At 27.4% G+C, this 18,511-nt stretch overlaps 1 protein-coding gene across 5 annotated transcripts in view; it reads left to right on the top strand.

Moving 5' to 3' along the window:
* The window catches only part of IA-2 (tyrosine phosphatase IA-2), a 277,811-nt gene that overhangs the window by 22,041 nt on the left and 237,259 nt on the right, over positions 1 to 18,511 (top strand). The gene's annotated exons all lie outside the window — the stretch shown is intronic.

Raw genomic sequence — 18,511 nt, 5'->3', positions numbered from 1 at the left:
TTTAAAACCCCACATTATGTGATGTTTGAATTATTAACACGTTTTCCAGTTATCTGAGCTATAGTTTATTATATACATCTGATAATTGGAAGGGTTTCATTGTATAATACGGAATCAACAAGTAAATTCACTATTGAGTAACATGGTCCATTGAACATATCTTGTGAGCAGTGGAAAGAAGTCTAATTCATCTGAACAACTGTATGTGTTGCTCAGTGAATAACTTATCGGCTTCTGCAGCCTTTCTATTCTGCTGTTATCCCACCACCGTTTTCACGTAATTCTTACATGACGGAATATATTTAATATTATATTTTAAAATTTAGCTGCTGCATTAGGCTTATGACTTTTTGAAAATTTTCCCAAAAATGATTTCCTGTAGTGAGAATGAATGAACTTTTGCATATTTTATTATAAAAGAGTTTCCGCACAAACCACTTTGAACAATTTTTTTAAAATTAAAAAAAATTATCAAAAAATTATTTCCTTTTGCACGAAAGAATGACCCTTTGCCTATTAATGACTAAAATAGCTTTTATTTCATTTAAATATTGACAAAATGTCCCGCACAAACCACTTTTAATTTTTAAAATATATGAAATAAAGTTATATATAATATAAAGTGATATATATGTAATAACGCGACGATAAAATTAGTGAGAAACTGACCATTATGTCATTTTGGTTATTTCGTGTGCCCCTATACCTTGTTTTCAGTTAAATATCTGTTTAAAGTGACTTAAAATTTTTTTAAAAGTTCTGAAAAATTAAAACTTTAAAAGCTTTTTTTGTGGAAGTTACTTTATCGATTCACTTTATAATTAAGATTTTATGTAATCTTAGGTAAAAACTCATCAAAATATCATACAGGAATACGAGGTTGTAAAAAAGTCATAACCCTAGCCTGCATATTTCATCGTCAAGGTAGTGGTGCGTATAATTTTTGCAACAACGTATACGATACAACAAATAATGAAATGTTGTCTAGGGATTGGAGAGCCGCCGAATATCAATGGTATCCATTGCTAACTTCATTACACATCCAACTTATTGCCATTGAGGGTACGAACAATTTGATACAGTCCAAAATGTGTTTTATCGCAATAATGACTTTAGACCTATTTAATCCGTATCAGACATTTTGCAGTCAATCTAGCTATGTCAGTATTTTTGCTGATGCCTCACATTGTAACCGATTTGGTCCAAAGAAGTTCGAATTTCCACGAATGCAGTCCATGGTCCACACATTATATTACCGTTCTAGTGGCAAGTCCGTGCAAATTCTCCAAAAAATAGGTAGTTCCTCAACTAAATTTACACCTAAGCACGTCAACTTTTCTTCCCAATCTATGCTTACTTCGAAGATGGTACATATCGGTCTACAATTTGTGGTACCGCCCCCACAAAAGTCGAAAAATTGTAGCATAATCAAGTCAATCTCCAAGAAACCTCCAAAGAAAGTGTTGCATTTATGTACAATTTATGGTACCGGTAGTCCTTGTGCTCTCTATTACAAGGGAATAATTTAATTATTAATTAGGTCCATACTTCGCTAGACTTTGACACGAAAGTTCAACAAAATCAAGTCACGTGGTGTGTTTTTATAATCTGTTAGAGGTCCATTCTTTCCGAAAGCTGCCGATTAAATGCCTAAAAAATTGCGCTTACAGTTAGTCTTGGATCATTTAGAAAATGTGTACAGCTTGTAGGTCTTGTGGTTCGAATTATAAGTAGTTTTACTTTAGCTATGGAGACTTCAACTAAAATACAGGCTTTATTGCCTGATTAGTCCCCAGTTAAGATTGTCCTTACCTCTTTCTAATGTGGAAATATACATACGTACATATCTACACGTTCTATTCCATTTCCCGAATTTACTTTTGGTTGTTGAGTCGTCAAAAGACTGGTGCGTATAAGTGGTGTCAGCACGTATACGATACACCAAATAAGCGAATTTGTTTACTGGTTTATAGGTACCTTACGAACGTGGATTTTTAAAATTTTATGTTTCAAGGACTTTCAGAGCTATAATCGTGGATTTTTAAAATATTTTTTAAGGAATTTCAGAGCAATAATCTTGGATTTTTGAAATCGTCACAAAGGTACAAATTTGCGAGATAAGTGCCATTTCAATTTTGTGTTATAACATTAAGATTCACTCAATTTCTAATGCAGTTTCAGAAAAATAATTCATTGCCAAGTCAATTCTTTTTAAATAAAGCCAAAAATAATTTCCAATGAATTACCCATAATGTCAAAACTAATTTTCAATAATATTTCTTAAATTTTCTTCACTCCACTTTCATTCGAGCTATAAAATCTTAACCACATCTGAAGGTTGTAAACAAAATTAATTAGTACCGAAGAAAATCCCAATAATACAAACACAACACAAACATGTGTCAATGTGTGGGATGTTTCAATATATGTATGAATTGGGATGTGAGTAGGAGAGAGAGAGTGTGTGTGGGATGTGACATTTATCATAAAAATAATAATCATAATACATATGAGAGTGTGTGGAAATAACAATAACAACAACAGTAATAAGAATTATCCTAAAGCAAAGACATAACCAACATTTTATGTTTGACATTAAAAGACTGCCAACAATGAATGTCATCTGAAATATGGCAAGACAAAAATTCTTAAATATTTAATATGATAAAAAAGAACGAGAAGAAGAAGCAAAACTGAAATTATCTCCATTGATAAAGGGAAGAAGGATGTTTGTCTTCCTTTGGGGCAATATTACTTTTTGTTTGCATTGCAAAAAATTTGTTGTATAAAAGGATTTAGTGCATGTCATGAGGTTTATAAAAAAAATTAAGGATATTTACTGAGATAAGCTTTGGCTACTGTGGGGGATTTTCTTAAGAATAACATACTAAGATATTTTAATGACTATGAAATCATGTTGAAAAACATGTGTTGACGGCTACAATCATACGTTTTTTAATATCAATCGTATATTTTTACAATATTTAAACTAAATTGTGTGTTTTTAAATGTAAAAAAGACTTTTATCAGCTTCATAATCGTGTTGTTTTGAATGAATAAATCACAGCGAGTACTAGAGCGTATACATGCTGTTAACACGTATACGCCAATGTGAACTTTATATTATCTTAAACTGCACATCATTGGACAATTTTCTATCAATTTCTCCATTTCAAAAAAACTATGTCTCACAAGGGTGCCTTTCTCCGTTCTCAATTCTTTCATTTTAATCCCACAATAGTTTTCATAACAGTCACGTTTTAAATATTATAGAAAAAAAACTACAAACACAACCGGACAATTTACGCATCAGAATATTTGTTCCTTTGTGTCAAAAGGAGCCTCACTGTCGCTGGAATGTTTTGATTCAAAAATGTGTTGAAATTTATAATGGCATCAACGATAAGAACACAATAGCGATGGCGTTGATGATGATGATGTGAAATTGATTGACGTCAATTGTCGGAGAATCTCTTTTTAGAGTTTAAAGAACATTTTATTGCGTGTGTTCCGTTTTCACATGTCATCTTGTCAATATGTAAGTGATGGCTTTGGGAACCCTTTATCTGTAATTGATTTAAAAATGTGATAAATAGCAGCTAAACTACATTTTGAAAAGCAGTTCAAGTTGTGAAATCATCATCGTCATCATTGACAACTAAGTGGATTATTGATGGACCGAAGTAGATATTTAGTGTTGTTATGTAGTTTCATTGATTTGTGATTAGTTTTGATTGTGAGATTCATTGGTGTGTAATATAATGGGGTGGAAGGGGGTAGGAGGACTTCCAGAACAATAATCGTGATTTTATCCAAGTTTGTGGATGGCTTTCGGAACAATGAAAGTGGGCTTTTAAAATACTATTTTTGAAGGACTTTCAGAGCAATAATCGTGGATTTTTAAAATATTATTTTTCAAAGACTTTCAGAGCAATAATCGTGGATTTTCATAATATTATTTTTCAAAAACTTTCAGAGCAATAATCGTGGATTTTTAAAATATTATTTTTCAAAGACTTTCAGAGCAATAATCGTGGATTTTTAAAATATTATTTTTAAAGGACTTGCAGAGCAATAATCGTGGATTTTTAAAATATTATTTTTCAAAGACTTTCAGAGCAATAATCGTGGATTTTTAAAATATTATTTTTCAAGGAATTTCAGAGCAATAATCGTGGATTTTTTAAATATTATTTTTGAAGGACTTCCAATGCAATAATCGTGGATTTTTTAAATATTATTTTTCAAGGACTTCCAATGCAATAATCGTGGATTTTTTTAATATTATTTTTCAAGGACTTCCAATGCAATAATCGTGGATTTTTTAAATATTATTTTTCAAAGACTTTTAGAGCAATAATCGTGGATTTTTAAAATATTATTTTTCAAAGACTTGCAGAGCAATAATCGTGGATTTTTAAAATATTATTTTTCAAAGACTTGCAGAGCAATAATCGTGTATTTTTAAAATATTATTTTTCAAAGACTTGCAGAGCAATAATCGTGTATTTTTAAAATATTATTTTTCAAAGACTTTTAGAGCAATAATCGTGGATTTTTAAAATATTATTTTTCAAGGACTTCCAATGCAATAATCGTGGATTTTTAAAATATTATTTTTCAAAGACTTTCAGAGCAATAATCGTGGATTTTTAAAATATTATTTTTAAAGGACTTGCAGAGCAATAATCGTGGATTTTTAAAATATTATTTTTCAAAGACTTTCAGAGCAATAATCGTGGATTTTTAAAATATTATTTTTCAAGGAATTTCAGAGCAATAATCGTGGATTTTTTAAATATTATTTTTGAAGGACTTCCAATGCAATAATCGTGGATTTTTTAAATATTATTTTTCAAGGACTTCCAATGCAATAATCGTGGATTTTTTTAATATTATTTTTCAAGGACTTCCAATGCAATAATCGTGGATTTTTTAAATATTATTTTTCAAAGACTTTTAGAGCAATAATCGTGGATTTTTTAAATATTATTTTTCAAGGACTTCCAATGCAATAATCGTGGATTTTTTAAATATTATTTTTCAAGGACTTCCAATGCAATAATCGTGGATTTTTTAAATATTATTTTTCAAGGACTTCCAATGCAATAATCGTGGATTTTGAAAATGTTATTTTTTAAGGACTTTCAGAGCAATACTTTTTAAAATATTATTTTTCAAGGACTTCCAATGCAATAATCGTGGATTTTTTAAATATTATTTTTCAAGGACTTCCAATGCAATAATCGTGGATTTTTTAAATATTATTTTTCAAGGACTTCCAATGCAATAATCGTGGATTTTGAAAATGTTATTTTTTAAGGACTTTCAGAGCAATACTTTTTAAAATATTATTTTTCAAGGACTTCCAATGCAATAATCGTGGATTTTTTAAATATTATTTTTCAAGGACTTCCAATGCAATAATCGTGGATTTTTTAAATATTATTTTTCAAGGACTTCCAATGCAATAATCGTGGATTTTTTAAATATTATTTTTCAAGGACTTCCAATGCAATAATCGTGGATTTTTTAAATATTATTTTTCAAGGACTTCCAATGCAATAATCGTGGATTTTTTAAATATTATTTTTCAAGGACTTCCAATGCAATAATCGTGGATTTTTTAAATATTATTTTTCAAGGACTTCCAATGCAATAACCGTGGATTTTTTAAACATTATTTTTCAAGGATTTTCAAAGCAATAATCGTGGATTTTTTAAATATTATTTTTCAAGGACTTCCAAGACAATAATCGTGGATTTTTTAAATATTATTTTTCAAGGACTTCCAATGCAATAATCGTGGATTTTTTAAATATTATTTTTCAAGGACTTCCAAGGCAATAATCGTGGATTTTTTAAATATTATTTTTCAAGGGCTTCCAAGGCAATAATCGTGGATTTTTTAAATATTATTTTTCAAGGACTTCCAAGGCAATAATCGTGGATTTTTTAAATATTATTTTTCAAGGACTTCCAATGCAATAATCGTGGATTTTTTAAATATTATTTTTCAAGGACTTCCAATGCAATAATCGTGGATTTTTTAAATATTATTTTTCAAGGACTTCCAATGCAATAATCGTGGATTTTTTAAATATTATTTTTCAAGGACTTCCAATGCAATAATCGTGGATTTTTTAAATATTATTTTTCAAGGACTTCCAATGCAATAATCGTGGATTTTTTAAATATTATTTTTCAAGGATTTTCAAACCAATAATCGTGGATTTTTAAGATATTATTTTTCAAAAACTTTCACAGCAATAATCGTGGATTTTTAAAATATTATTTTTCAAAGATTTTCAAAGCAATAATCGTGGATTTTTAAAATATTATTTTTCAGGGACTTTCAGAGCAATAATCGTGGATTTTTTAAATATTATTTTCAAGGACTTCCAATGCAATAATCGTGGATTTTTTAAATATTATTTTTCAAGGACTTCCAAGGGACTTTCAGAGCAATAATCGTGGATTTTTAAAAAACTTTCACAGCAATAATCGTGGATTTTTTAAATATTATTTTTCAAGGACTTCCAAGGGACTTTCAGAGCAATAATCGTGGATTTTTAAAAAACTTTCACAGCAATAATCGTGGATTTTTTAAAAATTATATTTCAAGGACTTCCAATGCAATAATCGTGGATTTTTTAAATATTATTTTTCAAGGACTTCCAATGCATTAATCGTGGATTTTTAAAATATTATTTTTCAAGGACTTCCAATGCAATAATCGTGAATTTTTAAAATATTATTTTTCAAGGACTTCTAATGCAATAATCGTGGATTTTTAAAATATTATTTTTCAAGGACTTCCAATGCATTAATCGTGGATTTTTTAAATATTATTTTTCAAGGACTTCCAATGCATTAATCGTGGATTTTTTAAATATTATTTTTCAAGGACTTCCAATGCAATAATCGTGGATTTTTTAAATATTATTTTTCAAGGACTTCCAATGCAATAATCGTGGATTTTTTAAATATTATTTTTCAAGGACTTCCAATGCAATAATCGTGGATTTTTTAAATATTATTTTTCAAGGATTTTCAAAGCAATAATCGTGGATTTTTAAGATATTATTTTTCAAAAACTTTCAAAGCAATAATCGTGGATTTTTAAAATATTATTTTTCAGGGACTTTCAGAGCAATAATCGTGGATTTTTTAAATATTATTTTCAAGGACTTCCAATGCAATAATCGTGGATTTTTTAAATATTATTTTTCAAGGACTTCCAATGCAATAATCGTGGATTTTTTAAATATTATTTTTCAAGGACTTCCAATGCAATAATCGTGGATTTTTTAAATATTATTTTTCAAGGACTTCCAAGGGACTTTCAGAGCAATAATCGTGGATTTTTAAAAAACTTTCACAGCAATAATCGTGGATTTTTTAAATATTATTTTTCAAGGACTTCCAATGCAATAATCGTGGATTTTTTAAATATTATTTTTCAAGGACTTTCAATGCAATAATCGTGGATTTTTTAAATATTATTTTTCAAGGACTTCCAATGCAATAATCGTGGATTTTTTAAATATTATTTTTCAAGGACTTCCAATGCATTAATCGTGGATTTTTAAATTATTATTTTTCAAGGACTTCCAATGCAATAATCGTGAATTTTTAAAATATTATTTTTCAAGGACTTCTAATGCAATAATCGTGGATTTTTAAAATATTATTTTTCAAGGACTTCCAATGCATTAATCGTGGATTTTTTAAATATTATTTTTCAAGGACTTCCAATGCATTAATCGTGGATTTTTTAAATATTATTTTTCAAGGACTTCCAATGCAATAATCGTGGATTTTTTAAATATTATTTTTCAAGGACTTCCAATGCAATAATCGTGGATTTTTTAAATATTATTTTTCAAGGACTTCCAATGCAATAATCGTGGATTTTTTAAATATTATTTTTCAAGGACTTCCAATGCAATAATCGTGGATTTTTTAAATATTATTTTTCAAGGACTTCCAATGCAATAATCGTGGATTTTTAAAATATTATTTTTCAAGGACTTCCAATGCAATAATCGTGGATTTTTAAAATATTATTTTTCAAGGACTTCCAATGCAATAATCGTGGATTTTTAAAATATTATTTTTCAAGGACTTCCAATGCAATAATCGTGGATTTTTAAAATATTATTTTTCAAGGACTTCCAATGCAATAATCGTGGATTTTTAAAATATTATTTTTCAAGGACTTCCAATGCAATAATCGTGGATTTTTAAAATATTATTTTTCAGGGATTTTTAAAATATTATTTTTCAGGGACTTTCTGAGCAATAATCTTGGATTTTTAAAATATTATTATTTAGGGATTTTTAAAATATTATTTTTCAGGGACTTTCTGAGCAATAATCGTGGATTTTTAAAATATTATTTTTCAGGGACTTTTAGAGCAATAATTGTGGATTTTTAAAATATTATTTTTTAGGGACTTTCAGAGCAATAATTGTGGATTTTTAAAATATTATTTTTTAGGGACTTTCAGAGCAATAATCGTGGATTTTTAAAATATTATTTGTCAGGGACTCTCAGAGCAATAATTGTGGATTTTTAAAATATTATTTTTCAAAGACTTCCAGGGCAATAATCGTGGATTTTTAAGATATTATTTTTCATGGACTTTTAGAGCAATAATCGTGGATTTTTAAAATATTATTTTTCAAAGACTTCCAGGGCAATAATCGTGGATTTTTAAGATATTATTTTTCATGGACTTTTAGAGCAATAATCGTGGGTTTTTAAAATATTATTTTTCAAAGACTTCCAGGGCAATAATCGTGGATTTTTAAGATATTATTTTTCATGGACTTTTAGAGCAATAATCGTGGATTTTTAAAATATTATTTTTCAAAGACTTGCAGAGCAATAATCGTGGATTTTTAAAATATTATTTTTCAAGGACTTGCAGAGCAATAATCGTGGATTTTTAAAATATTATTTTTCAAGGACTGGCAGAGCAATAATCGTGGATTTTTTAAATATTATTTTTCAAAGACTTTCAGGGCAATAATCGTGGATTTTTTAAATATTATTTTTCAAAGATTTTCAGGGCAATAATCGTGGATTTTTTAAATATTATTTTTCAAAGACTTCCAGGGCAATAATCGTGGATTTTTAAAATATTATTTCTCATGGTCTTTTAGAGCAATAATCGTGGGTTTTTAAAATATTATTTTTCAAAGACTTCCAGGGCAATAATCGTGGATTTTTAAGATATTATTTTTCATGGACTTTTAGAGCAATAATCGTGGATTTTTAAAATATTATTTTTCATGGACTTTTATAGCAATAATCGTGGGTTTTTAAAATATTATTTTTCATGGACTTTTAGAGCAATAATCGTGGATTTTTAAAATATTATTTTTCATGGACTTTTAGAGCAATAATCGTGGGTTTTTAAAATATTATTTTTCAAGGACTTTTAGAGCAATAATCGTGGATTTTTAAAATATTATTTTTCATGGACTTTTAGAGCAATAATCGTGGATTTTTAAAATATTATTTTTCAAGGACTTGCAGAGCAATAATCGTGGATTTTTAAAATATTATTTTTCAAGGACTTCCAATGCAATAATCGTGGATTTTCAAAATATTATTTTTCAAGGACTTCAAATGCAATAATCGTGGATTTTCAAAATATTATTTTTCAAGGACTTCCAATCCAATAATCGTGGATTTTTAAAATATTATTTTTCAAGGGCTTGCAGAGCACTAATCGTGGATTTTTAAAATATTATTTTTTAAGGAATTTCAGAGCAATTATCGTGGATTTTGAAAATGTTATTTTTTAAAGACTTTGTCATATTTTTACCCAAAACGACATTAAAATTTCATGACGTCCATCGTCATTTAGACATAAATCAAACTAACATCCCCCAACATCAAACAGTTAGGCGACTACTGGAATTTCTACACAAGGCTTCCCTTGCAAAAAAAGGCAACAACAACTACGTCATGGCAATTATGACTTTATTAAAATGAAAAAGAACATAAATTAAAAACAAAGATTGCGTAAAATGTTATTGGCCATAACAGAAAATAAAAAAACAGCAACAACTACTACAAGTATAGCTAGCAAACACACTCCTTCAGAAGTTAGTCGCCGCTGTTGCTGTCGATGATTGAAGAGGAACAAGTCAAGTAATCAAACCCTAAGAATTACACGTTAATTTATTATAGTTGATGGATAAATAAAAAGCAACGCCAAGTGCTGCAGGGGTGCGGTTCTTGGAGTGTGAAAGGGCATAGCGTATGGAAATAATATTGTAAATTTGTTTAGAATTTATTCGACGAAATAGAATTATTAACACATTGCTGTTAGAGCGGCGGGTATTCGAAAAGGTTATGGGGTTTACACATTCAATGACTATGTGAGAAATGGTTTTTATGGGTGTGTATGGCAGTATGTGTGAGAGTATGGTTATTGACTGTTATTTTTATGGATATATGACAGTCGTAGAAAGTAATGGAGAAAGAACAAAGTTGTTAGATATGAAAACGATTGATATTTTATGACAGAGATGAGTTTTTCACTTTTATTGCAATAATAAATAAATACATTTTGTATTATTGTAGCAATGGAGAAGGAGATGAAATCAAGGTTGTTGTCCTTAATTCAAGATTATTGCGTTGAACTTCTTCTAAAAAATGTTATTTATAAATCCACAATTATTGGCTCAAAAGTTATCTAAAAATATCCTTTAACAAATCCACGATTATTGCCTTAAAAATGCTGTGAAAATATTTTTTAGACAATCCACGATTATACAAATAAAAGTCCTATGGGAATATATTTTAAAAAGTCCACAATTATTGCCCTAAAATTCCTCTGCGAACATATTTTGAAGTATACACGATTATTGCCCTAAAAGTGCTACGAAAATATTCTTTAAAAAATACACTATTATTGCTTTGAAAATCCTCTGAAAATATTCTTTAAAAACTCCGCGATTATTGTTGTAAAAGTCCTCTGAAAATATTCTTTAAAAACTCCGCGATTATTGTTGTAAAAGTCCTCTGAAAATATTCTTTAAAAATCCACGATGATTTCCTTAAAAGTCCTCTGAAAATATTCTTTAAAAAATCCACGACTGTTGCCTCAAAAATCTTCTGAAAATATTCTTTAAAAAATCCACGATTATTGCCTTAAAAATCCTCTGAAAATATTCTTTAAAAAATCCACGATTATTGCCTTAAAAATCCTCTGAAAATATTCTTTAAAAAATCCACGATTATTGCCTTAAAAATCCTCTGAAAATATTCTTTAAAAAATCCACGATTATTGCCTTAAAAATCCTCTGAAAATATTCTTTAAAAAATCCACGATTATTGCCTTAAAAATCCTCTGAAAATATTCTTTAAAAAATCCACGATTATTGCCTTAAAAATCCTCTGAAAATATTCTTTAAAAAATCCACGATTATTGCCTTAAAAATCCTCTGAAAATATTCTTTAAAAAATCCACGATTATTGCCTTAAAAATCCTCTGAAAATAATCTTTAAAAATATTTTGAAAATATTCTTTAAAAAATCCACGATTATTGCCTTAAAAATCCTCTGAAATTTTTCTTTAAAAAATCCACGGTTATTGCCTTAAAAATCCTCTGAAAATATTCTTTGAAAAATCCACGATTATTGCCTTAAAAGTCCCCTGAAAATATTCTTTAAAAAATCCACGGTTATTGCCTTAAAAATCCTCTGAAAATATTCTTTAAAAAATCCACGATTATTGCCTTAAAAATCCTCTGAAAATAATCTTTAAAATATTTTGAAAATATTCTTTAAAAAAATCCACGATTATTGCCTTAAAAATATTCTGAAAATATTCTTTAAAAATTCCACGATTATTGCCCTAAAAATCCTCTGAAAATTTTCTTTAAAAAATCCACGATTATTGCCATAAAAATCCTCTGAAATTTTTCTTTAAAAAAATCGACGATTATTGCCTTAAAAATCCTCTGAAAATATTCTTTAAAAAATCCACGATTATTGCCTTAAAAATCCTCTGAAAATATTCTTTAAAAAATCCACGATTATTGCCTTAAAAATCCTCTGAAAATATTCTTTAAAAAATCCACGATTATTGCCTTAAAAATCCTCTGAAAATATTCTTTAAAAAATCCACGATTATTGCCTTAAAAATCTTCTGAAAATATTCTTTAAAAAATCCACGATTATTGCCTTAAAAATCCTCTGAAAATATTCTTTAAAAAATCCACGATTATTGCCTTAAAAATCCTCTGAAAATAATCTTTAAAAATATTTTGAAAATATTCTTTAAAAAATCCACGATTATTGCCTTAAAAATCCTCTGAAATTTTTCTTTAAAAAAATCGACGATTATAGCCTTAAAAATCCTCTGAAAATATTCTTTGAAAAATCCACGATTATTGCCTTAAAAGTCCCCTGAAAATATTCTTTAAAAAATCCACGGTTATTGCCTTAAAAATCCTCTGAAAATATTCTTTGAAAAATCCACGATTATTGCCTTAAAAGTCCCCTGAAAATATTCTTTAAAAAATCCACGGTAATTGCCTTAAAAATCCTCTGAAAATATTCTTTAAAAAATCCACGATTATTGCCTTAAAAATCCTCTGAAAATATTCTTTAAAAAATCCACGATTATTGCCTTAAAAATCCTCTGAAAATATTCTTTAAAAAATCCACGATTATTGCCTTTAAAATCCTCTGAAAATATTCTTTAAAAAATCCACGATTATTGCCTTAAAAATCCTCTGAAAATAATCTTTAAAAATATTTTGAAAATATTCTTTAAAAAAATCCACGATTATTGCCTTAAAAATATTCTGAAAATATTCTTTAAAAATTCCACGATTATTGCCCTAAAAATCCTCTGAAAATTTTCTTTAAAAAATCCAAGATTATTGCCATAAAAATCCTCTGAAATTTTTCTTTAAAAAAATCGACGATTATTGCCTTAAAAATCCTCTGAAAATATTCTTTAAAAAAATCCACGATTATTGCCTTAAAAATCCTCTGAAAATATTCTTTAAAAATCCACGATTATTGCCTTAAAAATCCCCTGAAAATATTCTTTAAAAAATCCACGATTATTGCCTTAGAAATCCTCTGAAAATATTCATTAAAAAATCCACGATTATTGCCTTAGAAATCCACTGAAAATATTCTTTAAAAAATCCACGATTATTGCCTTAGAAATCCACTGAAAATATTCTTTAAAAAATCCACGATTATTGCCTTAGAAATCCTCTGAAAATATTCTTTAAAAAAATCCACGATTATTGCCTTAAAAATCCTCTGAAAATATTCTTTAAAAATCCACGATTATTGCCTTAAAAATCCCCTGAAAATATTCTTTAAAAAATCCACGATTATTGCCTTAGAAATCCTCTGAAAATATTCATTAAAAAATCCACGATTATTGCGTTAGAAATCCACTGAAAATATTCTTTAAAAAATCCACGATTATTGCCTTAAAAATCCTCTGAAAATATTCTTTAAAAAATCCACGATTATTGCCTTAAAAATCCTCTGAAAATAATCTTTAAAAATATTTTGAAAATATTCTTTAAAAAATCCACGATTATTGCCTTAAAAATCCTCTGAAAATAATCTTTAAAAATATTTTGAAAATATTCTTTAAAAAATCCACGATTATTGCCTTAAAAATCCTCTGAAATTTTTCTTTAAAAAAATCGACGATTATAGCCTTAAAAATCCTCTGAAAATATTCTTTGAAAAATCCACGATTATTGCCTTAAAAGTCCCCTGAAAATATTCTTTAAAAAATCCACGGTTATTGCCTTAAAAATCCTCTGAAAATATTCTTTGAAAAATCCACGATTATTGCCTTAAAAGTCCCCTGAAAATATTCTTTAAAAAATCCACGGTTATTGCCTTAAAAATCCTCTGAAAATATTCTTTAAAAAATCCACGATTATTGCCTTAAAAATCCTCTGAAAATATTCTTTAAAAAATCCACGATTATTGCCTTAAAAATCCTCTGAAAATATTCTTTAAAAAATCCACGATTATTGCCTTTAAAATCCTCTGAAAATATTCTTTAAAAAATCCACGATTATTGCCTTAAAAATCCTCTGAAAATAATCTTTAAAAATATTCTTTAAAAAAATCCACGATTATTGCCTTAAAAATATTCTGAAAATATTCTTTAAAAATTCCACGATTATTGCCCTAAAAATCCTCTGAAAATTTTCTTTAAAAAATCCAAGATTATTGCCATAAAAATCCTCTGAAATTTTTCTTTAAAAAAATCGACGATTATTGCCTTAAAAATCCTCTGAAAATATTCTTTAAAAAAATCCACGATTATTGCCTTAAAAATCCTCTGAAAATATTCTTTAAAAATCCACGATTATTGCCTTAAAAATCCCCTGAAAATATTCTTTAAAAAATCCACGATTATTGCCTTAGAAATCCTCTGAAAATATTCATTAAAAAATCCACGATTATTGCCTTAGAAATCCACTGAAAATATTCTTTAAAAAATCCACGATTATTGCCTTAGAAATCCACTGAAAATATTCTTTAAAAAATCCACGATTATTGCCTTAGAAATCCTCTGAAAATATTCTTTAAAAAATCCACGATTATTGCCTTAGAAATCCACTGAAAATATTCTTTAAAAAATCCACGATTATTGCCTTAGAAATCCTCTGAAAATATTCTTTAAAAAATCAACGATTATTGCCTTAGAAATCCTCTGAAAATATTCTTTAAAAAATCCACGATTATTGCCTTAGAAATCCACTGAAAATATTCTTTAAAAAATCCACGATAATTGCCTTAGAAATCCACTGAAAATATTCTTTAAAAAATCCACGATTATTGCCTTAGAAATCCTCTGAAAATATTCTTTAAAAAATCTACGATTATTGCCTTAGAAATCTTCTGAAAATATTCTTTAAAAAATCCACGATTGTTGCCTTAAAAATGCTCTGATAATATTCTTTAAAAAATCCACGATTATTGCCTTAAAAATGCTCTGAAAATATTCTTTAAAAAATCCACGATTATTGCCTTAAAAATGCTCTGAAAATTTTCTTTAAAAAATCCACGATTGTTGCCTTAAAAATGCTCTGAAAATATTCTTTAAAAAATCCACGATTATTGCCTTAAAAATGCTCTGAAAATATTCTTTAAAAAAATCCACGATTATTGCCTTAAAAATGCTCTGAAAATTTTCTTTAAAAAATCCACGATTATTGCCTTAAAAATCTTCTGAAAATATTATTTAAAAAATCCACGATTATTGCCTTAAAAATATTTTGAAAATATTATTTAAAAAATCCACGATTATTGCCTTAAAAATCTTCTGAAAATATTATTTAAAAAATCCACGATTATTGCCTTAAAAATATTTTGAAAATATTATTTAAAAAATCCACGATTATTGCCTTAAAAATATTTTGAAAATATTATTTAAAAAATCCACGATTATTGCCTTAAAAATCTTCTGAAATATTATTTAAAAAATCCACGATTATTGCCTTAAAAATCTTCTGAAAATATTATTTAAAAAATCCACGATTATTGCCTTAAAAATCTTCTGAAAATATTATTTAAAAAATCCACGATTATTGCCTTAAAAATCCTCTGAAAATATTATTTAAAAAATCCACGATTATTGCCTTAAAAATCCTCTGAAAATATTCTTTAAAAAATCCACGATTATTGCCTTAAAAATCCTCTGAAAATATTCTTTAAAAAATCCACGATTATTGCCTTAAAAATCCTCTGAAAATATTCTTTAAAAAATCCACGATTATTGCCTTAAAAATCCTCTGAAAATATTCTTTAAAAAACCCACGATTATTGCCTTAAAAAATCCTCTGAAAATATTCTTTAAAAATCTACGATTATTGTTGTAAAAATCCTCTGAAAATATTCTTTAAAAAATCCACGATTATTGCCTTAAAAATCCTCTGAAAATATTCTTTAAAAAATCCACGATTACTGCCTTAAAAATCCTCTAAAAATATTCTTTAAAAAGTCCACGACTATTGCCTTAAAAACCCTCTTAAAATATTCTATAAAAAATCCACGATTATTGCCTTAGAAATCCTCTGAAAATATTCTTTAAAAAATCCACGATTATTGCCTTAGAAATCCTCTGAAAATATTCTTTAAAAAATCCACGATTATTGCCTTAAAAACCCTCTGAAAATATTCTTTAAAAAATCCACGATTATTGCCTTAAACATTCTCTGCAAATATTCTTCAAAAAACCACCATTATTGCCTTAAAAATCTTCTGAAAATATTCTTTAAAAATGCACAATTATTGTCTTAGAAATCCTCTGAAAATATTCATTAAAAAATCCACGATTATTGCCTTAGAAATCCTCTGAAAATATTCTTTAAAAAATCCACGATTATTGCCTTAAAAATCCTCTGAAAATATTCTTTAAAAAATCCACGATTATTGCCTTAAAAACCCTCTGAAAATATTCTTTAAAAAATCCACGATTATTGCCTTAAACATTCTCTGCAAATATTCTTCAAAAAACCACCATTATTGCCTTAAAAATCTTCTGAAAATATTCTTTAAAAATGCACAATTATTGTCTTAGAAATCCTCTGAAAATATTCTTTAAAAAATCCACGATTATTGCCTCAGAAATCCTCTGAAAATATTCTTTAAAATATCCACAATTATTGCCTCAGAAATCCTCTGAAAATATTCTTTAAAATATCCACAATTATTGCCTCAGAAATCCTCTGAAAATATTCTTTAAAAAATCCACGATTATTGCCTCAGAAATCCTCTGAAAATATTCTTTAAAAAGTCCACGATTATTGCCTTAGATATCCTCTGAAAATATTCTTTAAAAAATCCACGATTATTGCCTTAGAAATCCTCTGAAAATATTCTTTAAAAAATCCACGATTATTGCCTTAGAAATCCTCTGAAAATATTCTTTAAAAAATCCACGATTATTGCCTTAGAAATCCTCTGAAAATATTCTTTAAAAAATCCACGATTATTGCCTTAAAAATCCTCTGAAAATATTCTTTAAAAAAATCCACGATTATTGCCTGAGAAATCCTCTGAAAATATTCTATAAAAAATCCACGATTATTGCCTTAGAAATCCTCTGAAAATATTCTTTAAAAAATCCTCGATTATTGCCTTAGAAATCCTCTGAAAATATTCTTTAAAAAATCCACGATTATTGCCTTAGAAATCCTCTGAAAATATTCTTTAAAAAATCCACGATTATTGCCTTAGAAATCCTCTGAAAATATTCTTTAAAAAATCCACGATTATTGCCTTAGAAATCCTCTGAAAATATTCTTTAAAAAATCCACGATTATTGCCTTAGAAATCCTCCGAAAATATTCTTTAAAAAATCCACGATTATTGCCTTAGAAATCCTCTGAAAATATTCTTTAAAAATCCACGATTATTGCCTTAGAAATCCTCTGAAAATATTCTTTAAAAAATCCACGATTATTGCCTTAAAAATCCTCTGAAAATATTCTTTAAAAAATCCACCATTATTGCCTTAAAAATTCTCTGAAAATATTCTTAAAAAAATCCACGATTATTGCCTTAAACATCCTTTGAAAATATTCTTTAAAAAATCCGTGATTATTGTCTTAAAAATCCTCTGAAAATATTCTTTAAAAAATCCACGATTATTGCCTTAAAATCCTCTGAAAATATTCTTAAAAAAATCCACGATTATTGCCTTAAACATCCTCTGAAAATATTCTTTAAAAAATCCGTGATTATTGTCTTAAAAATCCTCTGAAAATATTCTTTAAAAAATCCACGATTATTGCCTTAAAATCCTCTGAAAATATTCTTTAAAAAATTTATGACTATTGCCTTAAAAATCCTCTGAAAATATTCTTTAAAAAATTCACGATTATTGCCTTAAAAATCCTCTGAAAATATTCTTTAAAAAATCCAGTCAAAAATCGCCTGAAAATATTCTTTAAAAAATCCAAGATTATTGCCTTAAAAATCCTCTGAAAATATACTTTAAAAATCCACGATTATTGCCCTTTAAAAAATCCACCGTTATTGCTTAAAAGACCTCTGAAAATATTATTTAAACAACTTTAAATAAGTTATGAAACCTAACTAAAAATTAAATTTTGGTTCTCCCTTAAATACTCATTTTTAATATTTAATTTGGTTTAAAATTCTCTAAAAATGTTCTAAACAATTTTATTTATAAAAATATACTATTTAGTTCCGAAAGTCCTCGAAATTACTCGACGCCACTATTTCTCTTAAATAGCCTAAGATTAATTCGTTTGTATGTGACTCTCTTATTTTTTAATAGTCCACAGAGCTTTTACTCCCTTCAATTTTGTGGGCTACTCTTAAGAGTCTTAACTGTTATTTTAAAACCTATTACAAGAAGCTTTTCATCTTCATCCCCATCTCACACAATGTAAACATTACATTGCGTGGGCGTAATTTGTCAACACACGAAAGCTTCCATTCCCTACTGTTATGAAAAAAGCT

Source organism: Musca autumnalis, unplaced genomic scaffold, assembly GCF_047663935.1.
Source record: "Musca autumnalis isolate F117 unplaced genomic scaffold, ASM4766393v1 scaffold_2, whole genome shotgun sequence".
In the NCBI taxonomy this organism is placed as follows: Eukaryota; Metazoa; Arthropoda; class Insecta; order Diptera; family Muscidae; genus Musca; species Musca autumnalis.
This window is presented reverse-complemented; position numbering and strand designations above follow the sequence as displayed.